Consider the following 23,875-nt stretch of genomic DNA (forward strand, 5'->3'; position numbering starts at 1 on the left):
GGGTGTGTACCCGCGGGCGAAACCACGGGTGGGGGTCTACCCGTGGGTCCACCCACGGGGAACATGATGAGGTTGTTAGGGGATTTGTTCTCCGTGATTCTTTTGACTCGGTATTTTGTCTTTTGACTTCCCGTTGTTCTTTCGTGGAACTATTTGAGCGTCTTCTTGATGTTTCGTATGTCTAGAACTATATGGTAGGAATCCTTGTAGGTTTTGGTGTCTTGAATCGTGCTAAGTGTTCAACATTGTGTTTCGTTGAACCGTGATGAGTCTTGTGTGTTCTTCGGAACTATGTTTGGTTTACCCGTTTGATAAGCATGCTAGTTCGGTGTTTAAATGCTAGCGTGTGTGTTGTTTTTACCTTCCTATTGTTGATGCTTACTTGTGTTATTCATCGTTGTTGTTGGATTGTGATCCATTCCTTGATTGAGTATGGTTTCATATCTTCGTTGTGATCCGTTGATTGATTCCTGTTGTGGTGTTGTGTGTGTGGCTATACCTGGATTGCACGATTAATGGTATGGGACATTAGTCACCAAGGTAGGGCAGTGTTCCTCGTGGTGGCCATGACGTGATTATGGAGTTTGTGACCTGTGTGTCGGGTTCACGTATTTCTTGGGAGGCGTGTATCGCCATGTGTGTGATAGGTACCTTGTGTACTATGAATTGGTGGTCTTGTTGGTGGTTTGTTGGTGGGGGACGACGGTCCCAGGAGGGAAAAGGTTGGACTCTAGAAGTACAGGGGTCCTGGAGGTAATGGTTGGAACTAGATATAAATTTGGGGGTAGCCATAAGGTTGGAACCGGGTATAAGGAAGGCATATCAATTTGTGATGGGTGATGCCACAAAGGCTTTTGTAGCCGTTCTTGTGAGTTTCTCTTCTTGTGACGTGTGTAGTCACAAAGGCTTGTGTTTCCTAGGCATGCGTTGCCATTGGTTGTGTCCTTATTCTCTTGTGTTATGCATGTCGGGTGTTAATCTACTGTGTGATGGTAGATTATACCTTGAGCCGTTCTTGTGAGTCGTTGTATCTCGTGTGGTCTTGGGATATGTTCCCTTATCTTGTTGTGAGTGCTTGGAGTCTTGTGTTGACTTCTGTTCTGGATTTTGAACATATATATGTATATTCCGTTTCGAAAATGATTTTACATACGTATATCCTATCTATGTATGATACTTCACACGTATTGGTGGGTTACCAGCATCATTCGCTGACTGGCGTCGTCCCATCTTCTATGTGTTTCTTTCAGGTGATGTGTAGATGTGAGCGCGGTCTAGAACCTGCTAGTGTAGTACCCATGTTTGAGTTGTTATGGTCTGTGTGCCAAGGATAGACTTTAGTACTTTGGTTATGTATGGATTTTAGATTATGAATCATGCAGATGTTGGTCTGTGCGTTCACCTCTGGGTGAGCGTGGCATAGCACCCTTTCATTTCCAGTTTATATAATCCTTTTTCAGTCTCCCGCTGTGTTTGATGTTTTGATTAGTTATCTGCATGTTTAAGGCTTAAATTAGCGTAGAAATTAGGGGGTGTTACACCTGATTTGAAACGCAATCTGATATCCTTGGGCACCTTGGAATCTCTGGGGTGCAAGTACATAGCTGAAGGTGGAGTTCTGAAGGTCATAAAAGGCTCTCTTGCTCTATTCAAAGCTTCTCGTTCTGGAAACTTGTACGTCTTGCATGGTAGTACTGTGACAGGTTCAGTAGCGGTATCCTCATCGATGTCTGATGCAGATCTCACTCAACTATGGCATATGCATCTGGGGCATATGAGTGAGAAAGGCGTGCATCTCCTGATCAAGAAAGGCCTCCTTGGTGGTTCAGGCACGGGTAAATTACAATTTTGTGAGCATTGTATTTTTTGGAAACAAAAGAGGACTAGTGTAACACCCCGTGTTACGGCCCCTAAAACCATTTAATTAATTAATCAATAGCCCAAGAGAAAGAATAAATCATAATGATTAATTAGGGAAAAAGGCCCACCATAGTCCATGGGCCCTCATATATATATATGCCCAACCCCTAAACCCAATCCTTAGTTCCGAAAGAAATAGAATTAGCAAGCCTATAGTAGTAATTCCTAATTAGGACTCCTAAATATATAAATAAGGGACTTAGGAGACACCTAGAACCCCCCCGACACGCCTAGACGCCCCACTACCCCAGGAGAGCTCCAAGAATTCCCTTAGAAGAAATCAAGAAAGCAAGAAAGCTGAAAGAAAGATCCTTCATAGCCAAGGAATTAATTAAGGCTAAGAGGTAACCCATGTCTCAACAAAACCTATTTTCGTAGCTATGATTTCCCCTTAGGGTTTTCCCCATATGATTGTAAATGGCGAATCACTATGATTACTATTGATGTTGATTTAATGATTCCATGGGGAATCTTGATAATCTTGATATTGAAAGTTTCTTGATAATTATGATGTTCTTGATGATTAATTGAGATTTTGATGATTGTGTGTTGTTCTTGATAATTATGATGTTTTTGATGATTAATTGGTATCCTTGATGATTATGTGTTGTTCCTACCGAATCTTGCAATTAGAAGACGAATTGTATTCTTGTTGATATAAAAGTGATTAGAACCCTAGGTTTTATCGTATGATATTATTCTTGGATTATCGGGTGGGGAAATCGCATGTTTGGGTGTTGATTATGCATGATAGGTTAGGTGCCGTTCGTTTCTCGTATTTGATCCGTTAATTACCTACGTGTTGTCGTTAATTGCGTTGTAAAGTGTCTAAGCATGGTTTCGGGTTCCACAACGGTTCCCGGGGCGAAAAGTGATGAAAAGAGTCAGTGGGGGGGTAGGTGGGGGTAGGGGACCCGCCACCTACGCGTGGCATTCTCGGGCAGTTCCGGCAGCGGGCAGCCGGCGGGCGGGCAGCTGCCCGCCGGGCACCCACTGCCCGGAACAGTGATGACCGGCGGGCAGCCGGCGTGTGGACCCCCACCCACCGGCTACCCGCTGGAATCTTCCCTCCCTCGGGACCCCGGCTTCCCCGTTTGATGTTTCCCCGATCCCCGTGGTGTCCCAACGGACCCCGTTTGTCGTGCCTATGTCTAGTTTGGTATTTCGGGTACCGTTCGTAAGTTTATGAGTCGATTATATTGCATGCTAGTTGAATTGGTATCCCGTTGACCTAGGTGGAAGAAGTATGAACCCCTTAGGACTATTCTTAGTTGGTGATGGTTCACGCATAGGTTTATTTATACGTTTATTCCCCTTCCCAACGTGTAATGTGGGTTGTATGTGCTTGCTATGTGTTATGTGTGCGTGTTGCCCCAATTCGGTTGCGATCGGATTGGTTATTCCTGAGCTGCGGTTCAGAAGCCGGCTACAGTCAGATGGGAATTCCTGGCTGCAGTCGGATGACGGTATCCTGGGCTGCGGTCCAGAAGCTGGTTGTAGTCAGATGGGAATTCCTGGCTGCAATCAGATGACATTTTCCCGAGCTGCGGTTCGGAGGCTGGCTGTAGTCAGATGGGAATTCCTGGCTACAGTTAGATTACACATTCTTATGAGCTGCGGTTCATCGGTCGGTTGCGATCGACCCCTCCGTGTTGCGATACGGGGCAGGGTGCTGCGGGGCCGTGTCAGAGCTATATGCGCTCAACCTCATGTATGGGCATGCGATTGGTCCTGTGGCGCCAACAAAGTGTGTTATGTATTGTGACATGGACGAGTTGTGATTACGAGTGTCTTTGGGGATGTGACTATGGGATTTATATTGGGGATTGTTCATGTTGGGTTATGATCATTGTTTATGCTTTGCCTTATCTGTTGTGAACTGCATATGCTCGTTATAACTGTTGCTTGTGTCTGGCCTTATCTGTCGAGTCGTTCCCGGTTTTAAAGCTAGAGTTCGTAGGATATATCTTCATGCTCAAAATGGTTTTCGTATATCTATATATATATCTCTATATGTATTGTATTTCAACGCGTTGGAGTGGGTTACCAGCATCTCTCGCTGAACAGATATATTTGGCTTTCAGGCACAGAAGAATAAGTCACTGGAGAGCGCTAGTACTCGGAACGTAGAAGTAGTTAGTCCCCTTTCGGCCTGCGTGCCATATTGTGCATTTACATTATTGAGGACATTAGTTAGTTAGCCTGTGCACCTGGGTTCTCCAGCTCAGGTGTGGCATAGCACCCCGTACACTTGTATTATGTTTTGGGATTTAATGAGATAATACCTTTATTTTATAAGTTTTAAATGTCTTGAAAATCTGGGGTGTTACAACTAGTTTCTCTATTGCTACACACCATACCAAAGATGTATTGGAATATATACATTCCGATTTATGGGGACTGACTAAATTTCAGTCTATGGGAGGTTGTAGATATTTTATGTCTATTATTGATGACTTTTCTCATAAGGTCTGGGTCTATTTCCATAAACAAAAAAATCAGGCATTTTCTATTTTCAAGAAATGGAAAATACTTGTTGAGACTCAGACAGGTAAAAAAGTCAAGAAGCTCAGGACAGACAATGGCTTGGAGTTCCGTGATTCAGATTTCAATGACTTTTGTGCGGTAAATGGAATCACCAGGCACAAGACCTTGCCTGGTAAACCCCAGCAGAATGGTGTTGCCGAACGTTTGAACAGGACTCTATTGGAAAGAGCTCGTTGTATGCTCTCTAATGCTGGGTTCTGGAAACGGCATGATTTTTGGGCCGAGGCCGTTTCTACTACTTGCTATTTGGTAAATAGATCTCCACATTCATCCCTTGATTTCAAAATTCCAGAGGAAGTTTGGTCATGTATTCCTGTTGACTACTCTATCTTAAGTGTTTTTGGATGTCCTGCGTATGCTCATTCCAGTACGGGTAAATTAAACCCTCGAGTTGTTAAATGCATTTTCCTTGGTTATGCCTCTGAGTCAAAAGGGTATCGTCTATGGTCTCCTGATTTTCAAAGAGTCATTCTGAGTTGAGATATCACTTTTGATGAAAATGCACTACTTTCTTCTGGAAAAGTTCCCAGCACCATTGATAGTATTACTACTGCTGATGGTAATACTAGAGACAATGCATCTACTAGCACCGCACCTCTCGTCGAGTCACAACGAGGGTATTCCATTGCTATGGATCGTCATATGAGGACAATTAAAAAACCTGCTTGGTATGTTGGTGATGATGAAACCAACTTTGTAACATCCCGTGTTACGGCCCATAAACCAATTAATTATTTACCCAGAAAGAGGGATTAAATCTCATTAATTAATTAAGAAAGGTCCACCATGGTCCATGGACCCTTATCCCTAAAACCAATCCCCTAGTCCTATAGGAAATAGAATTAGCAAACCCATACCACTTAGACCCTGATTAGGACTCTTAAATATATAAATAGGGACATAGGAGGCACCTAGATCTCACACCACAATAATCTCCCACCACACAAGAAGCTCCAAGAATTCCCTTAGGAGAAATCAAGAAAGAAGAAATCTTAAAGAAAGACCCTTCATAGCCAAGGAAATTAATTAAGGCTAAGAGGTAACCCATGTCTTAACAAAACCTATTTTCTTTGCTATAATTATCTTCTTTGGCTTCTTCTCTACGCTTGTGTCGCGATGAATCGTTTATGATATTGATGATATGATCTTGATAATTGATGAGACGATTGTATGTGTGATCTTGATGATTTTGATGATGATAAGAGGTTCTTGATGATTATGTGATGTTCTTGATCAATCTTGATGTTTCTTGATGTTAAAAGATGAACTATGATCTTGATTATTTGAATATGATTAGAGCCCTAGGATGAATCGTGAAACTCATATTGTGATATTCTTGATATATTTGGGTGGGAATTCGCATGTTCGGGTGTTGATTATGCTTAGAAGTCATGATAGGATATATGTTATATGATTCTTACTTTTGATCCGTTAATTGTCTACGTGGTGTCATCAATTGCGTTTAAAAGTGTCTAAGCATGGTTTCGGGTTCCACAAGGGATCCCGGGACGTTTATTTTGATAAAGAGTCAGTGGGGGTTAGGTGGGGGTAGGGGGACCCGCCACCTACCCGCTGCCCGAAAGTGACGCCGCCGGCAGCGGGCAGCCGGAGGGCAGACGACTGCCCGCCGGGCACCCGCTGCCCGGAGGTTTGTCTCCGGCGGGTGATCCTTCACCCACCGGCTACCCGCTGGAACTTGCCCAACTTGGGTCTCCGGCTTCCCCGTTTGATGTTTCCTCGACCCTCGTGGTGTCCCAACGGACTCCGTTTATCGTGCCTAAGCCTAGTCTGATGTTTCGGGTACCATTCGTAGGTCAAATGAGTCTTATATATCGCTTGCTAGTTGAATTGGTATCCCGTTGTCCTAGGTAAAAGAAGTACGAACCCCTTATGATTATTTCTAGTATGTGGATGACCGCGCATAGGTTTCGTTATACGTTTTCTCCCCCTTCCCAATGTGTTAATGTGGGTTGTGTTATGTGTGCATGATACTCCAATTTGTTTGCGATCAAATTGGTTATTCCTGAGCTGCTGTTCAGAAGCTGGCTGCGGTCAGAATTACACTCTCGGGCTACGGTCCACCGTTTGGTTGCGATCAAACGTTTTACATGAGCTACGGTTCATATTCCTGGCTGCGGTCAGATGATCACTCTTGGGATGCGGTCCACTGTTTGGTTGCGATCAAACATTATGATGAGCTGCGGTTCATCGGTCGGTTGCGATCGACCCCTTCGTGTTGCGATACGAGGCAGGGTGCTGCAGGGCCGTGTCAGAGCTATATGCGCTGACCCTCATGTATGGGCATGCGATTGGTCCTGTGGCGCCACCAAAGTGTGCTTGTGTGATGAGATGAATGATGATATAAATGAGATAAAGTGAATCTGTGACCGTAGGATATAAGCTAGTATCTTTATATGCTTGGTTATAACTGTTGAATGTGCTAATCCTGATCTGTCGAGTCTATTCCGGTTTGGAAACTAGAGTTTCCTAAGATATATCTTCCTGCTTCAAAATTGCTTTTCTTATATATATGTATATATATATATATATATATATATATATATATATATATATATATATATATATATATATATATATATAAACACTCATACGGTATTTCAACGCGTTAGAGTGGGTTACCAGCATTATTCGCTGAACAGATATATTTGGCTTTCAGGCAGAGATGATTAGCTCCAGAGCGTGCTAGAGGACCCTGGCTTAAATAAATAATCTCATATTCGGCCTGCGTGCCATAATGATGTAATGATGTTATTTAAGGATAATTAGATAGTTTAGTCTGTGCATCTGAGTTCTCTAGCTCAGATGTGGCATAACACCCCGTATTCTTATGTTTAGTATTGCTCTGTTTGGGATTTAATGAGAATTTACCTTTATTATATAAGTTTTAAAAGTTTCAAAAATCTGGGGTGTTACAGTTAGTATCAGAGCCTAAGTTTGACCCTAGGATAAGACTCTTAAGACCAAGACCTTAGGACAATAGACTTAAAACACTAGGAGTTCGGCAAGGTAGGATTTAGGGATCATAAGACGTGCGGTGAGACTGTGAGACCTTACGCTTTCCTTCACTCTAACTCACACGCAATTTAAATAAACTTCCTCTACACCCATAGCATCAAGGTAAGGATGCAAAATAATACCAACCTATGAACCCCAGGATCGCGCAAAAAAGGAAACAGGCAAAAGCACCAGAACTCCCCACACAGGAATTCTTAACTCAAAATCTGCAACGTCTGGCCCAAATTGCCCAGGCACTAAACAATGCAGTCCTCCAACTGTCACCACCAAACGGAAACTTGGAAATCCACCGCCAAGTCTCGGAACACCAACCGCTTACCTTCTCAGGGGATGAAAATCCCACGATCCTCAAAGAATGGATCGGAACCTTTGACAAAATATTCAGGGCAACGGGATGCCCGAAAAGCCACCAAGTAGAGACGGCCTCCTTCTACTTCAGACACGAGGCCAACACCTGGTGGGTCCACGAGAAACCCAATTGCGTACAAAGCCCCGGGTTCAACTGGGAAACCCTAAAAATATGACTACGAGAACAATTCTACCCCAGCCACCTGAAAGCAACCGTATACGAAGAATTCCTCCATCTAAAACAAGGAGCAACCCCAATCGTAGAGTACTACCGGCAGTTCCTCAAGCTAGCTCGCCTCACCCCCGAACTAGTACCTACAGAGACAATCAAAATTGAGAAATTCATAAAGGGCCTCAGCCTCGAAGACCAGAAGGCCCTAACTATACGAGAACCGAGAACTCTCGAAGAAGCCTATGCCAAGGCATTCCAACTACAACAAATACCAAACAAACCACAGGAAACACGCCTGGGACACAAAAGAAAATTCAAAGGGAACCACACGAACCCCCTCCGGGAGCCTAAAACCGCCAGGGCCACCTCGCCCCACAAGGCCGTAACACCGGCCACTCAAGGAAGGATCCTTACCATAAGCAAGGCCAAAATCGGAGATAGCAACATAGTCTCCGGAACCTTCCTTGTACACACCACCCCCGCCACCGTACTATTTGACTCAGGGGCTACCAACTCATTTATAGCAACCGAAATCGCCACTCAACTCGATCTTAACACCAGCACCAGAGTACAACTCCATGTTAAGGTGGCATCCGGTGAAATCATAAAATGTGACCACATGTACAAAAACATAATAGTCACCATCGAAGGAGTGGAATTCCCTAGCAACCTAATACAATTCAGGCTGGATGGGGTACAAGTGATCTTGGGCATGGATTGGCTAGGGAAATTCCAAGCACAAATCCTATGCGGTGAACAAAAAGTGGTCTTACGAGGACCAAACGGCAATAGGGTATCCTACCACGGAACCCACAAGGACCCGGAAATCAAATTAGTAAACATGATAAAAATGAAGAAATATCTAACCCAAGGGAACGAAGCCTTCCTATGCTCAGGCAAGGACCTCAACACTGAAATAGCCGAACCCCAAACCATTCCAGTGGTAAGCGAATTCACCGATGTCTTCCCAGACGAAATCCCCGGAGCACCCCCAACCAGAGAAGTCGAGTTCGCGATAGACCTAATACCAGGCGCTGCCCCGATCTCAAAACCACCCTACAGGCTAGCGCCAAAGGAACTGAAGGAACTGAAAACACAACTTCAGGAACTACTAGATAAGGGATACATCCGCCCTAGCACCTCACCATGGGGAGCACCAGTATTATTCGTTAAAAAGAAAGATGGTAGCATGCGTCTGTGCATCGACTACAGGACACTAAATCAAGTTACAATAAAGAATAAATATCCTTTTCCCCGAATCGACGACTTGTTCGACCAACTTAAAGGAGCAGCGGTGTTCTCGAAAATTGATTTAAGATCCGGATACCATCAGATAAAAGTGGCCAACCCAGATATTCAGAAAACGGTCTTTCGAACACGCTACGGCCATTATGAATTCACAGTAATGCCCTTCGGACTCACCAATGCACCCGCTATATTCATGGACCTCATGAATTGAGTATTCCGGCCCCACCTAGATGACTTCGTCATTGTATTCATCGACGACATCCTGGTCAACTCCCGAAACAAAGAGGAACATGAAAAGCACCTCCGCACAACCTTGCAAACCCTGAGAGAACACCAACTATACGCCAAGTTCTCCAAATGTGAATTCTGGAAGGACAACGTAGCCTTCCTGGGTCACGTGATAACCAAAGAAGGAATCAAGGTGGACCCCACCAAAATCCACGCCGTCAAAGAATGGCCTACACCAAAATCACTTTCGGAAGTCAGAAGTTTCCTAGGATTAGCAAGCTATTATAGGAGGTTCGTACCCGATTTTACCAAGATAGCTCAACCTCTCACCAAGCTCATGAAAAAGGAAACCCCCTTTCGATGGGACAATGACTGTACCACAGCCTTCCAAGAATTGAAAGAGAAGCTGACCACGGCACCCGTCTTAGCCCTTCCCTCCGGGATGGAAGGATTCGAAGTCTTCAGCGACGCCTCCAAAAAGGGGCTGGGATGCGTACTAATGCAAAAGGGCAAGGTAATAGCATACGCATCCAAACAACTCAAAACCCACGAAGAAAATTACCCCACACACGACCTCGAGCTAGCCTCCATCGTGTTCGCCCTGAAAATTTGGAGACATTACCTATACGGAGTACAATGCATGATTTACACGGATCATAAAAGCCTAAAGTACATCTTCACCCAGAAAGATCTAAACATGCAACAACGAAGGTGGTTGGAACTTATAAAAGATTACGACCTAGATATCCAGTACCACGAAGGAAAGGTTAACGTTGTGGCGGACGCCCTAAGCCGAAAGGCTAACCACTCCATCAACACTACCTGGATCCTGCCAGACCAACTATACAAGGACTTCCAGAGGTTGAACTTGGAGGTAGTAGAGCAAGGACAAACCAATTCTGAGATCCACCTATTCTATGCCAGAGTCATACCCACACTATTCGAAGAAATCAAGGCCGGACAACACCAAAACCCGAAACTAAATAAAATTCGACTCGACCTAACTCAGGGAAAGGACGGACCCTTCGAAATATGCGAAGACGGCAGCCTCCGCTATCAAGGGAGATGGTGCGTACCCACGACACACCCCCACCTAAAGCAACAAATCCTGAAAGAAGGGCACAACTCCCCATACTCAGTGCACCCCGGAGGCGACAAACTATACCAAGATGTGAAAAAGATGTTTTGGTGGCCCAACATGAAAAGGGAAATCGCAGACTTCGTGGGCAAATGTCTGAACTACCAAAGGGTAAAGGCCGAACGATGCAATCCCAAAGGACTCGTACAACCCCTTGAGATAGCACAGGGGAAGTGGGATTCCATATCCATGGATTTCGTCAGAGGATTACCCACAACCCCAACTGGCAAGGATAAAATCTGGGTAATAGTGGACCGGCTAACCAAGATCGCACGGTTCATTGCTATGAAAGAGACATGGACAATGACGCAACTAGCCTGGGCCTACCTGAATCGATTAGTAAAATACTGTTAGGAATATATTGTAAATTTTGACGAGCCGAATGTATTTTTGTAAAATCAAGTAGTCCCCAATTTTATTCTATTTGAGTCAGTCCTTGTCTACGGAGTATGGTGCACCTATATCATGCAACCCATGTACAAGTCTGGAAAATCATATTTTGATTTTCGATGTTAAGCGGGATTATAGCTTAACATAATTATGTTGCGGAGAAGTCACCAAGAACCATGCTAGAGGAGTTGGAAGAAATGCGTGTGAGCTAAGCCAAGTGATGCTTAGTTCGAATCTCAAGTGAAGAAATTTTTAAGCTTGCTTTGGAGACTAGCTTGGACCGTATGAGAGACTAACTCCACCGTATGGGAGACTAGCTTCACTGTATTGGAGACTAGCTTGGATCGTATGGGAGACTAGCTTGAACCGTATAACCGTATGAGAGACTAGCTCAATGTATACGAAGACCGTATGAGAGACTAGCTCAATGTATACGAAGATCGTATGGGAGACTAGCTTGGACCGTATAACCGTACGGGAGACTAGCTTGGAGAAGTATGAGAGACTAGCTCAAAGTATACAAAACCGTATGGAGACTAGCTTGAAAAGGAGACTAGCTAAAATAGAGACTAGCTAAGGAGAGACTAGCTAAGGAGAGACTAGCTAAGGAGAGACTAGCTAAATGGAGACTAGCTAAAAAGAAGACTAGCTAAGGAGAGACTAGCTAGAATGGAGACTAGCTAAGGAGAGACTAGCTAATGGAGACTAGCTAAGGAAAATGCACAAGTCTCACAGAAGCCATGCACCATATGGAGAAACATACCAAGTATGGTGGACTAAGCTTGAAATTCGAAACAGAGCATCTCACCATGAACAACAGTGAAGTTTTTACAGAGGTTCCAGTATATTATTTTACAAGGATCATGAAGGAGAAAATATCTGATATATTTTCATCTGAACATCAAGTTTTTACGGTGGAACCGGAGACGCTCGAAGAAGGCTGATTTGCGGAGAAATAATTTTATACTCAAGCAAGAATCAGCAGTTAAATTATTTGATCAACTTGACATGTCAGAGCATTTATGAAGGTGAAGAAAATCAAGCACGCCGCGCCGAACTTATTCAAATTTTGGAGGCTACAAAATTCAAGACACGGCAACGGGCAATTTATTCAAATCATCTGACAAAAAGGAGAAATGACATCTACCTACAATTGCAGATCAAGTTGACAAAATTATCAGATCAACTACAATTCAAAATGGACGATCAAGATCGAAAGTTGATCAACGGGCAAATAGCTTTCTTTGGCTATAAAATGCCCAAGCAGACTTGAAGACAGAAGGACTTGAACACGGCTGAAAAATTACAAGCAAGAGAAAAGCAAGCAATATTTATATCAGCCAAGAAGCAATATATTGAGCTATACACGATAGAATTCAAGTCTGAGTGAGAGAGAAATTTTATTTCTTTGTAATATTCTCTACTGAGTGTAGAAAGAGGGCGGAGTAACTAGAGAGAGTGAAAAACCCCTGGTTGAGTGTAGCTTTGTGTGTAGCACTCGTGGTGAAGGGTAGAGTAACAAGAGGAGCTTGTGAAAACCCTTGGAGGACGTAGCTTTGTGCGTAGTTCTCGTGGTGTAGGAGTACAGCTTGGTGCGAAGTACTCGGGAAGGCGGAGTAACAAGAGGAGCTTGCGAAAAACCTTGGAGGAGTGTAGCTTTGTGCGAAGCACTCGGAGAAGTGTCGTTGGGCACTTATTCACTATTGTATCTGGGTGATCGAAGAATAGTGAATTTCCTCCTTGAAGTGAAAGGAGAATAGTGGACTAGGAGGATTACACCACCTCTGAACCACTATAAATCTCTCTCTCTATTTACTTACTGCTCATATATTTTGTGCATGCTTATTCTAACTGCGAACTAACCCGATTACAATTTATCGCGTATCTTTATCTGTCTGGGTTTGATAGTTCCCACGTTTGCATGCGAGCCAAACTTTGCGTACATTATATTTGAACCATATTAAGTGTTTCTAACGTATTGCATGTTTAGAATCTCTCTTTGAGCACCACACTATTAAGCATAACACTATACCGCTACCTATTCCGCAGCACACTCTAAGTTGTTTATCTTGATGATGCTTGTTACTTAGAGTTGATATAATTAAAGTGTTATTTGCCTTGTGTGTTTTGCGAAAGAATTTGAAAAGTTAGAGAAGTCTATTCACCCCCCCTCTAGACTTCTCGCCACCCATTCGGGACCAACAAGTGGTATCAGAGCGGTTGTCTATTTGAGTCAATTTTTGACTGCTAGATAGATCTCAAAATCCTCAAGATGAAGAGAGATATGGCTCTTGCTCAAAATTTGCTTTTCTCACTTGATAAATTTGATGATTGGAAAATACGTATGCAGGTGCACTTATCTGCTTTAAATGACGAAATGTGGGAAGTCATCGCAAATGGTCCTATCCAAATTATGGAAGTTAACACTGCCGCCGCACTAACTCCAAATGCTCCACGATATATTCCAAAGCCAAAAATGGAGTGGACAAAGGAAGATAGAGGGCGAAATAATTTGGACAACATTGCCAAAGATATTTTGTTCAAAGCGGTCGATGACACCATATTCCCAAAGATTCGAAAGTGCACCACAGCAAAAGAAATATGGGATACTCTCATTAGTATAGGTGAAGGCGATGAACAAGAAAAAGACAACAAACTAACCATTGCCATGAAGAGGTTCGAAGATTTCAAAATGCTACCGAACGAAAGCATCACCGACATGGAAGCTCGATTGATCAAAATTCTTGGAGAAATCACGGATCTGGGAAAGACCATTACCCAGAAAGAAATATCGCTCAAAGTGTTACGCGGACTACCTACAAATTGGGATATGAAGGTGACCGCAATGCGCGATCATAGAGATCTAAGAACATTATCTACGGATAAACTCTTTAGTGATCTTAAGGCGTATGAGTTTGAAATGAAGACACGAGTCGAGGAAGAACGCGATGAACGAACATCCGCATTGATGGCCAATCAACCGTCTACATCAAGGTCAGTAGGAAATAATGATTTTTTATCTGACGAACAATTTTCTCTATTTGTTAGAAAATTCAGGAAGTTCATGCGAAAGAACAAAGGATCACCACAAGGAAATTTCTTTCGAGAAAATAGAAGATCAAGAAGGGAACCGGTCGAAGATAACACAAACGTGTGTTACAATTGTAGAAAGCCTGGACATTTTATGGCCGAATGTCCACACCCCAAGGCGGACAAAAATTCGAATACTTCTCCACAAGTGGAATACAAATCCAAAGAGAAGAAATTCAAAAAGGGCAAACGGAAGGCTCTAATAAGCGATCCGTTAGAAGCAAGTGAATCCGAAGAATCATCTAGTGACGAGAGTGATTCATCACAAGAAGATACGGCGCTACTATGCCTAGTGGGCAAGACATCCGAACATGAAAAATGTTATATGGCCCGTGAAATCGACGAAGAGGAAATTTGGTATTTCGATAGCGGATGCTCTCGACACATGACCGGCAATAAAGCTAGTCTAGTTGAGTTCAAAAGTATCGAAGGACCAAAAGTAGTGTTCGGTGGAAACGATCAATATGGAATGACAAAAGGAACCAGCACAATTGTGAAAAATGGTCTACAAATTGATGACGTATCTTATGTCGAAGGATTAAAATTTAACTTGTTTAGTACAAGTCAATTTTGCGACAAAGGATATCTCGTAGAATTTTACAAAGGCAAATGTCAAGTCAAGGACGAATCCACGAATGAAGTCGTACTCCCCGGATCAAGAAAGAAAAACATGTATGTTGTAGATTGGAGTACAACGAAGAAATCCGTATGCTTGATGGCAAATAATTCAAATGAAGTTTGTTGGGAATGGCACAGAAGGCTAAATCATTTGAATTTCAAAACCATCAACAAGCTTGCAAGAAATAATATAGTCGAAGGACTACCCAACATTGTGTTCAAGAAAAATCAAATTTGTGATGCATGCCAGAAAGGAAAGCAAATCAAAGCATCATTCAAAGTCAAAGCTCAAGAGTTAACATCAAGACCCTTAAGTCTACTGCACATGGATTTATTTGGTCCAGTAGGCCCAGTAAGTATAAGTGGTAAGAAATATACTTTGGTTGTTGTTGATGATTTTTCTAGGTACACATGGACAATATTCATTAAGAAAAAGGATGAAGTCTTATCAAAGTTGCCAGAGCTATTGAAGCTACTGCAAGTCGAAAAAGACATGAAGATTGCAACAATACGAACCGATCGAGGAACAGAGTTCGTGAACAGTTTCAATCCTATTGTAATTCACAAGGAATCTTACATCAATTATCTGCCGCACGAACGCCGCAACAAAATTGTGTAGCTGAAAGAAGAAATCGAACACTCAAGGAAGCCGCACGAGTCATGATAACGGCCACCGGACTACCAAAAAGATTTTGGGCAGAAGCGATTAACACGGCGTGTTATACTCAAAATCGAAGTCTAATCCACAAGTCCTATAACAAAACACCATATGAATTATGGAAAGGGAGAAAACCCAATCTCACCTATTTTCATACATTTGGTTGTAAATGTTTTGTACTTGTTAATGGAAAGTCTCAATTAAAGACTTTTGACGAACGTGCGAACGAAGGAATATTTTTGGGATATTCATCCACCAGCAAAGCATACAGAATATTCAACAAATCAACAATGGTGGTAGAAGAATCAATTCATGTTGTGTTCGACGAGAATCACGACAAAAATGGCAAAAATGGTGAAGGTAATTGTGATTTGAATAATTCTAATGAGTTGTTCGAAGATGATGTGTTGCAGGAAGTAGAAGAATCAAGTGACATGGGTATTCACCAATATGAGGCTATATGCAATGAGGAACCCGAAATGTCACGCATGCCTGTTGCACCCGAAATTGCACAAGAAGAAACTCCAGTAGTTGAACCCGAAGAAGCACCCGTCAATAATATACAAGAAGTGGTGTCACACCAAGTGGAATCACAACAAGAAGGAAACTCTGAGAATCCAACAAATTTCCAACCAAATCGAAAATGGCTAAGAAGTCACACACATGACCTAGTCATTGGAAATCCAAGTGACGGAGTGAAAACGCGATCATCTACTAGGAATCAACAACAAGATGCAATGTTCTCATGCTTTCTATCTCAACTGGAACCAAAAGAAATTGATGAAGCTTTAGCAGATCCAAGTTGGATAGATGCCATGCAAGAAGAATTAGATCAATTCAAGCGCAACGACGTAGGGAGACTTGTTCCAAGACCAACGCACCAAAATGTAATTGGCACTAAATGGGTCTTTAGGAACAAAGCAAACGAAGACGGCGTCATTGTTAGGAATAAAGCAAGATTAGTTGCGAAGGGGTATTCACAAGAAGAAGGCATTGATTTTGATGAGACATTCGCCCCCGTCGCACGACTCGAAGCAATTCGGATATTCCTAGCATACGCAGCGCACAAGAATTTCGTGGTATATCAAATGGACGTAAAGAGCGCATTTCTTAATGGCTTACTTGAAGAAGAAGTTTACGTCGAACAACCACCTGGTTTTGAGGTAAAAGACGTTGGTGATCAAGTCTACAAATTAAAGAAGGCATTGTATGGGTTAAAACAAGCTCCGCGAGCTTGGTACGACACCTTGTCCATGTTCTTAATAAGTTGTGGATTCACCAAAGGTCTAGTCGATAAAACCCTCTTTAGAACTCAAGAAAATAATCACATTTTGTTAGTACAAATTTATGTTGATGATATTATCTTTGGAAGTACTGATAAATCTTTATGTGAGAAATTTTCTAAGCTCATGCAGAATAGGTTCGAGATGAGTATGATGGGAGAATTAAATTACTTTTTGGGACTGCAAGTCAAGCAACTTGAAGAAGGAATTTTCATAAATCAAGCCAAGTACACAAGAGATCTTATCAAGAAATTTGGCATAGATGGAAAATCCTCAGTCAAAATTCCCATGAGTACATCTCAAAAGTTGGATAAAGATGATGAAGGAAAAGACGTCGATCAAACGATGTATCGAGGGATGATTGGATCGTTACTATACTTAACCGCGAGCAGACCGGACATATCCTACTCGGTTGGCGTATGCGCAAGATTCCAATCAAAGCCCAAAGAAAGTCATCTAATTGCAACCAAGAAGATAATCCGATATCTCAAAGGAACAATCAATGTGGGATTATGGTATCCCAAAGAAGGAGATTTTACACTAACGGGTTATTCAGATGCAGATTTTGCAGGTTGTAAAATAGACCGAAAAAGTACCTCAGGGACATGCCAGTTCTTAGGGGGAAGATTGGTCTCTTGGTTCAGCAAAAAGCAAAACTCCATAGCTACGAGCACCGCCGAAGCCGAATATATTGCAGCTGGGAGTTGTTGTGCACAAATCTTGTGGATGAAGCAACAATTATTGGACTATGGGATTAAGTGCGAAAATGTTAGCATTTTATGCGATAATACAAGTGCAAAGGGAAACTCAGCCCCCGGTTTATCGGCCCCTATGAAATCATAGAAAGAGTCGGGAACCTGGCCTACCGCCTCGCCCTACCCATCGAACTGGAACGGGTACACAACGTGTTCCACATATCCCAACTAAAGAAATATATACACGATCTAAGCCACGTGCAACAACCCGAGGCCGTGGACCTTGACGACGCACTAGCTTACGAAGAGAAACCTATAAGAATCCTGGACACCAAGACAAGAACCACCCGCCAGCGAGCCATAGAGATGGTAAAAGTCCTCTGGACCAACCATGGGACCGAAGAAACAACATGGGAACTCAAAGACACAATGAAAGAACGCTACCCCGAACTCTTCACACAAGGTAACCAAGACGAAAGCATAGGATAAGGGAAAAAGTCACTCAGCAAGGACCAAAGCTTCGGGGACGAAGCATACCGTTAAGGGGGGAGAGTGTAACACCCCGTGTTACGGCCCATAAACCAATTAATTATTTACCCAGAAATAGGGATTAAATCTCATTAATTAATTAAGAAAGATCTACCATGGTCCATGGGCCCTTATCCCTAAAACGAATCCCCTAGTCCTATAGGAAATAGAATTAGCAAACCCATACCACTTAGGCCCTAATTAGGACTCTTAAATATATAAATAGAGACATAGGAGGCACCTAGATCTCACACCACAATAATCTCCCACCACACAAGAAGCTCCAAGAATTCCTTTATGAGAAATCAAGAAAGAAAGAATCTTAAAGAAAGACCCTTCATAGCCAAGGAAATTAATTAAGGCTAAGAGGTAACCCATGTCTTAACAAAACCTATTTTCTTTGCTATAATTATCTTCTTTGGCTTCTTCTCTACGCTTGTGTCGCGATGAATCGTTTATGATATTGATGATATGATCTTGATAATTGATGAGACGATTGTATGTGTGATCTTGATGATGATAAGAAGTTCTTGATGATTATGTAATGTTCTTGATAAATCTTGATGTTTCTTGATGTTAAAAGATGAACTATGATCTTGATGATTTAAATATGATTAGAGCCCTAGGATGAATCGTGAAACGCATATTGTGATATTCTTGATATATTTGGGTGGGAATTCTCATGTTCGGGTGTTGATTATGCTTAGAAGTCATGATAGGATATATGTTATATGATTCTTACTTTTGATCCGTTAATTGTCTACGTGGTGTCATCAATTGCGTTTAAAAGTGTCTAAGCATGGTTTCGGGTTCCACAAGGGATCCCGGGACGTTTATTTTGATAAAGAGTCAGTGGGGGCTAGGTGGGGGTAGGGGGACCCGCCACCTACCTGCTGCCCGAAAGTGACGCCGCCGGCAGCGGGCAGCCGGAGGGCAGACGACTGCCCGCCGGACACCCGCTGCCCGGAGGTTTTTCTCCGGCGGGCAGCCAGCGGGTGATCCTCCACCCACCGGCTATCCGCTGGAACATGCCCAACTTGGGTCTCCGGCTTCCCCGTTTGATGTTTCCCCGACCCTCGTGGTGTCCCAATGGACTCCGTTTATCGTGCCTAAGTCTGGTCTGATGTTTCGGGTACCATTCGTAGGTCAAATGAGTCTTATATATCGCATGCTAATTGAATTGGTATCCCGTTGGCCTAGGTAAAAGAAGTACGAACCCCTTAGGATTATTCCTAGTATGTGGATGACCGCGCATAGGTTTCGTTATACATTTTCTCCCCCTTCCCAATGTGTTAATGTGGGTTGCATGTGCTTGCGGTGTGTTATGTGTGCATGATACCCCAATTTGGTTGCGATCAAATTGGTTATTCCTGAGCTGCGGTCAGAATTACACTCTCGGGCTGCGGTCCACCGTTTGGTTGCGATCAAACGTTCTACATGAGCTGTTGTTCATATTCCTGGCTGCGGTCAGATGATCACTCTTGGGCTGAGGTCCACTGTTTGGTTGCGATCAAACATTATGATGAGATGCGGTTCATCGGTCGGTTGCGATCGATCCCTTCGTGTTGCGATACGAGGCAGGGTGCTGCAGGGCCGTGTCAGAGCTATATGCCCTGACCCTCATGTATGGGCATGCGATTGGTCCTGTGGCGCCACCGAAGTGTGCTTGTGTGACGAGATGAATGATGATATAAATGAGATAAAGTGAATTTGTGACTGTAGGATATATGCTAGTATCTTTATATGCTTGGTTATAACTGTTGAATGTGCTTATCTTGATCTGTCAAAGTCTATTCAGGTTTTGAAACTAGAGTTTCCTAGGATATATCTTCCTGCTTCAAAATGGCTTTTCTTATATATATATATATATATATATATATATATATATATATATATATATATATATATATATATATATATATATATATATATATATATATATATACTTATACGGTATTTCAACGCGTTAGAGTAGGTTACCAGCATTATTCGCTGAACAGATATATTTGGCTTTCAAACACAGATGATTAGCTCCGGAGCGCGCTAGAGGACCCAAGGCTTAAATAGATAATCTCATATTCGGCCTGCGTGCCATAATGATGTAATGATGTTATTTAAGGATAATTAGATAGTTTAGCCTGTGCATCTGAGTTCTCTAGCTCAGATGTGGCATAACACCGGTATTCTTATGTTTAGTATTACTCTGGTTGGGATTTAATGAGAATTTACCATTATTATATAAGTTTTAAAAGTTTCGAAAATCTGGGGTGTTACAAACTTGCTTTCTAATGCTCTTTCTGTCGCATAGATGGTTGATGGTGATCCATCCTGCTATTCTGAAGCTCTTCATATTGCTAAGTTCAAACAGTGTTTGAGTTTAGTCGGCTGTTCCAGTTGTTAATTTCACAATGGATTTGATCCAAAGTGGAGATTGTTAGATGTGGCTCCAAATCCATGAGATGATTTCTCTATTGTTGAGTTTCTCTATTGTGCACGTAGCATACCACTGCCGCAATATCTCCCCACGTAGCAGCACTTCATGCGCATTTCTTGCTTTTATTTATAGTATAAATAGCATGCTTTACTTTGTAATCAAATCACCTCTTACATCAATTCAATTTATTTGAATTCATTTTTTATCCATTCTTTTCTTTCTTTCACGTAGAAATATATACATATATTTTGTTAGTATTCTCTTTTAGAGATTAATATATATATATTTATATATATTTTCCCATTCTTATTAATTATTTTGTCATTTTATATATTTTTCTTCATTTAAATTTTTTCTCTATTATTTAACTTCTATAATTCTCAATTTTCAATTCGATTCTTCGCTTTCCTTTATATTCTAACAATTATTCGTTTATGACATTTATTGAACATGAGTTTTGTGTGTGTTTTTTTCTCCACATTCTTTAATTTCCATTCAGTCTTCTTCTTGATAAACATTTGTGAATCACTAGCATATAAAGAAAGTGTTATTCTTATGCCTGGCAAGGGCAGTACAGCCAGACAAAAATCCTGTGGATCCAAAAGCTGCTCACAATTTCCAGGTATTTTGGTCGTTTTAATTTATCTGTCAGCATATCTTCTTATTCTTCTTCTTCTTTTGGTTTGTACTTTCAATCTGGTTTCCAAATCATTTGAATGCTTTAAGTTTGTAAAGGACTGGAGGTAATCTCTTCCATGCGACGAACATTGTTAGTTTCCTACTCCAAATGTGTGTGTGAGCTAGCGATGGAGCGAGCAAGTACTTGACAAATACTAGAGTATTTATTTGTTACAAGATAACTCCTTTAGAATATAATTTTCTTTGCTGCTTTTTTCTCAATTCTTTTTTGAGATTTAAGGTGCTTAGAGAGGCTTATCAGGTCCTGAGTGATCCTGAGAAGCGTGAAGCATATGACAGAAATGGGAAATATGGAGTGCAGGAGTAAGTGCAAATATTAAATTGCAAACAGTTTCATTACCTGCTTTTGAACATTTTCTAAAAATCCAGAGTTTTTTTTTTATGGCTTATAACACCTTTCATCTATTGGCACGCAATACAAATTGAGAGGCAAATCAGTGGTTGCAATAAGAAGATCCAGTATCCCATAGATGGGGTGGATCTTGAATGGAGTAAATTAAGACCTTGCATCACTTGCATGCATGGATTATGGGTGATAAAGGAATTGAATTAAACAAAATTTACTTGTACCACAATAGAACATATTTACATTCTTGTTCACTGAACCCATTTTAAGTGCTATCGTCACTAATATCTTGTATTTCAACTTTTCAAGCAGGAAAGAATTGGTTTTCACTTATTTCATTTCATTATTCTTAGGAAAGCTATGCTAGACCCTGCAGCAGTTTCTGGAGTGCTATTTAGAAGTGATTTCTTCGAAGACTGTGGGGCAACTTTTATAGGCTTCTTTGTCAGTTGTTGAAGCTGAACAGGCCTCTACTGATCCTGAAACCCGGAATGTGAAAGTCGCAGAAAAGATGAAGATATGCTTGTTAAGACTTTAATTCATGAAAGGCCAGTCAATCTCACTCTGAACAATTTATTTAGAACATTTTGACTCCTGTATACAGGCATTGTAGAAGGAAAGGGAAGACAAACTTGTGAAGATTCTAATAGATCGTCTTCACCGATTTGTTGAAGCCCATATACAAGAGTTTGTGGATTGGGCGACATCAGAAGCAAGTCGTCTATCTCTAGCTGGTAAGATAAGGCTTCTATGCTTTTAACCAGTATTGATTTTTGCATGCTAAAAGCTAAACAACGACAATAACCAGTAAGATAAGGCTTCTTCTTCTTCTTCTTTTGTGGAAAAGAGTTCTGTGTAACATTCACTTGTCATTTCCCTTCCACTTTCCCTGAAGATAAGAAGAAATTATAGACAATTTGCATTTTTCTGTTTTCAGCTTTTGGTGAGGCTATGCTGCATACCATTGGTTACATTTACACTAAGCAAGTTGCCAGAGAACTTGGGAAGGATAATTAAGCGCTACATGAAGGTGCCATTTTTTGCGGAGTGGGTTCGAGATATAGGACACCGTGTTAAGTCACAAGTTATGGCTGCTTCAGGTGACAATAATAGAACTTGGATATAATGAAATTGCCTTAAACCTTCTTTAGTTCACCATATGTTAATTTGTGTAGACAACTGCTATTACTAGACCAACCTTTCAGTAACATCATCACTTTCAGTATTCAAAACTGAGCTTATTTGATGCATTTAAGAAACATGTGTGTGCTTTTTGATTTGTAAAGTTTATTCTCCGTATTTTGATATTAATAGTAAATAATATTATGATTTTGTCATATGTGTAAGCTTTTCTGCACAGGCTCAAACCAGACTATGTTTTCTCAGAGTTCTTATTCTCTTTTTTTTTTTTTTTTTTACTTTTGTATTTAATTGTTTTATTGATTTGATTTTACTTTGTCTGCTTGATTGATTAAAAAAAAAAAAAACAGGTTGAAAACAAAAATCTTCCTTCCATAACATTTTGTATGATGTCTTCTGGTTTCTCTGATTTGTGAAGTTTATTCTCAGTATTTTTTTGAGAGTAAAATCGAGGTGATTTTTGCTTGACATTTTTAGGCGAGATTTTTTGTACTTTGTGCATTGATGGTTGTTCCTTGAATTTTGTTTGTCTATTTTTCCCTTCTTTGCTTCCAGCCGTTCAAATTCAGGCCGTATAAAGTACACCCAGGCAAGACTAAAAGTAAAAAAGTATTTACTTTAGCTGGCTTGGAATGACTTTCTTACTGTGGTGCACTGTTTCTCCACAGGCTGCCATACTGTAATCCAGAGACATCAATACTTTCATTTGTACTTTTTTCTATTTTTTATTATTTTATGTCTATTCTTTGTGTAGAGCCTACAAGATTGTCCATGCCTTCAACCGGTACTCCCTATTTTACTCCATCAAGTCTGACATGTAATATTATTATTTTTATCTTTCTTCTTCATCTCTTCCCCCGTCACTCGTTTCTCTCTCACTGGCATTTTTTTCTGTTTCTTCTCCCTCTCGTTTATTTATTTCCTTCGCCTGCGTTTATGCATCTCTTCATTACTCCGCTAATAACTTATGTAACCATAACTTTTAGTTTGCTCATAATAGGAAGGAACTTCTTTCACTGGCTGATTTAGTGACTCCAAATCGGAAGGACGCTTCTGCTTTGCTTGGTGGCGGTGTGCACTTGGAAACATTTGAAGACAATCACTGTTTTGAAGGAGGCATCTGCTTGCAGGAATGTACTTGTGACCGTGAATGCATAAGTGCTGGGTTAGATTTTTAGAATGAAATTTGAACCGTTTTCTGTTAAGTCAAGTAGTTAACTGTCAATATGCTGAAACAAATGTTTTGCCTGCTGTTGGTTTTCAATTTGTAGTTTACTCTAAGGCGATTAGCCATCCAGCTAGACCAGCTCCTTATAGTTGATATAGCTTTGCCTAAGCACTTTTGAAGTTATACCGC

The 23,875-nt window shown here is 41.4% G+C and overlaps 1 pseudogene; it reads left to right on the forward strand.

Moving 5' to 3' along the window:
* The window catches only part of LOC109166442, a 37,824-nt pseudogene extending 15,177 nt beyond the window's left edge, over nucleotides 1-22,647 (forward strand).
* Nucleotides 22,648-23,875: the final 1,228 nt, after the last annotated feature.

The sequence above is a fragment of the Ipomoea nil genome, unplaced genomic scaffold (assembly GCF_001879475.1).
Source record: "Ipomoea nil cultivar Tokyo-kokei standard unplaced genomic scaffold, Asagao_1.1 scaffold3100, whole genome shotgun sequence".
Classification (NCBI taxonomy): domain Eukaryota; kingdom Viridiplantae; phylum Streptophyta; class Magnoliopsida; order Solanales; family Convolvulaceae; genus Ipomoea; species Ipomoea nil.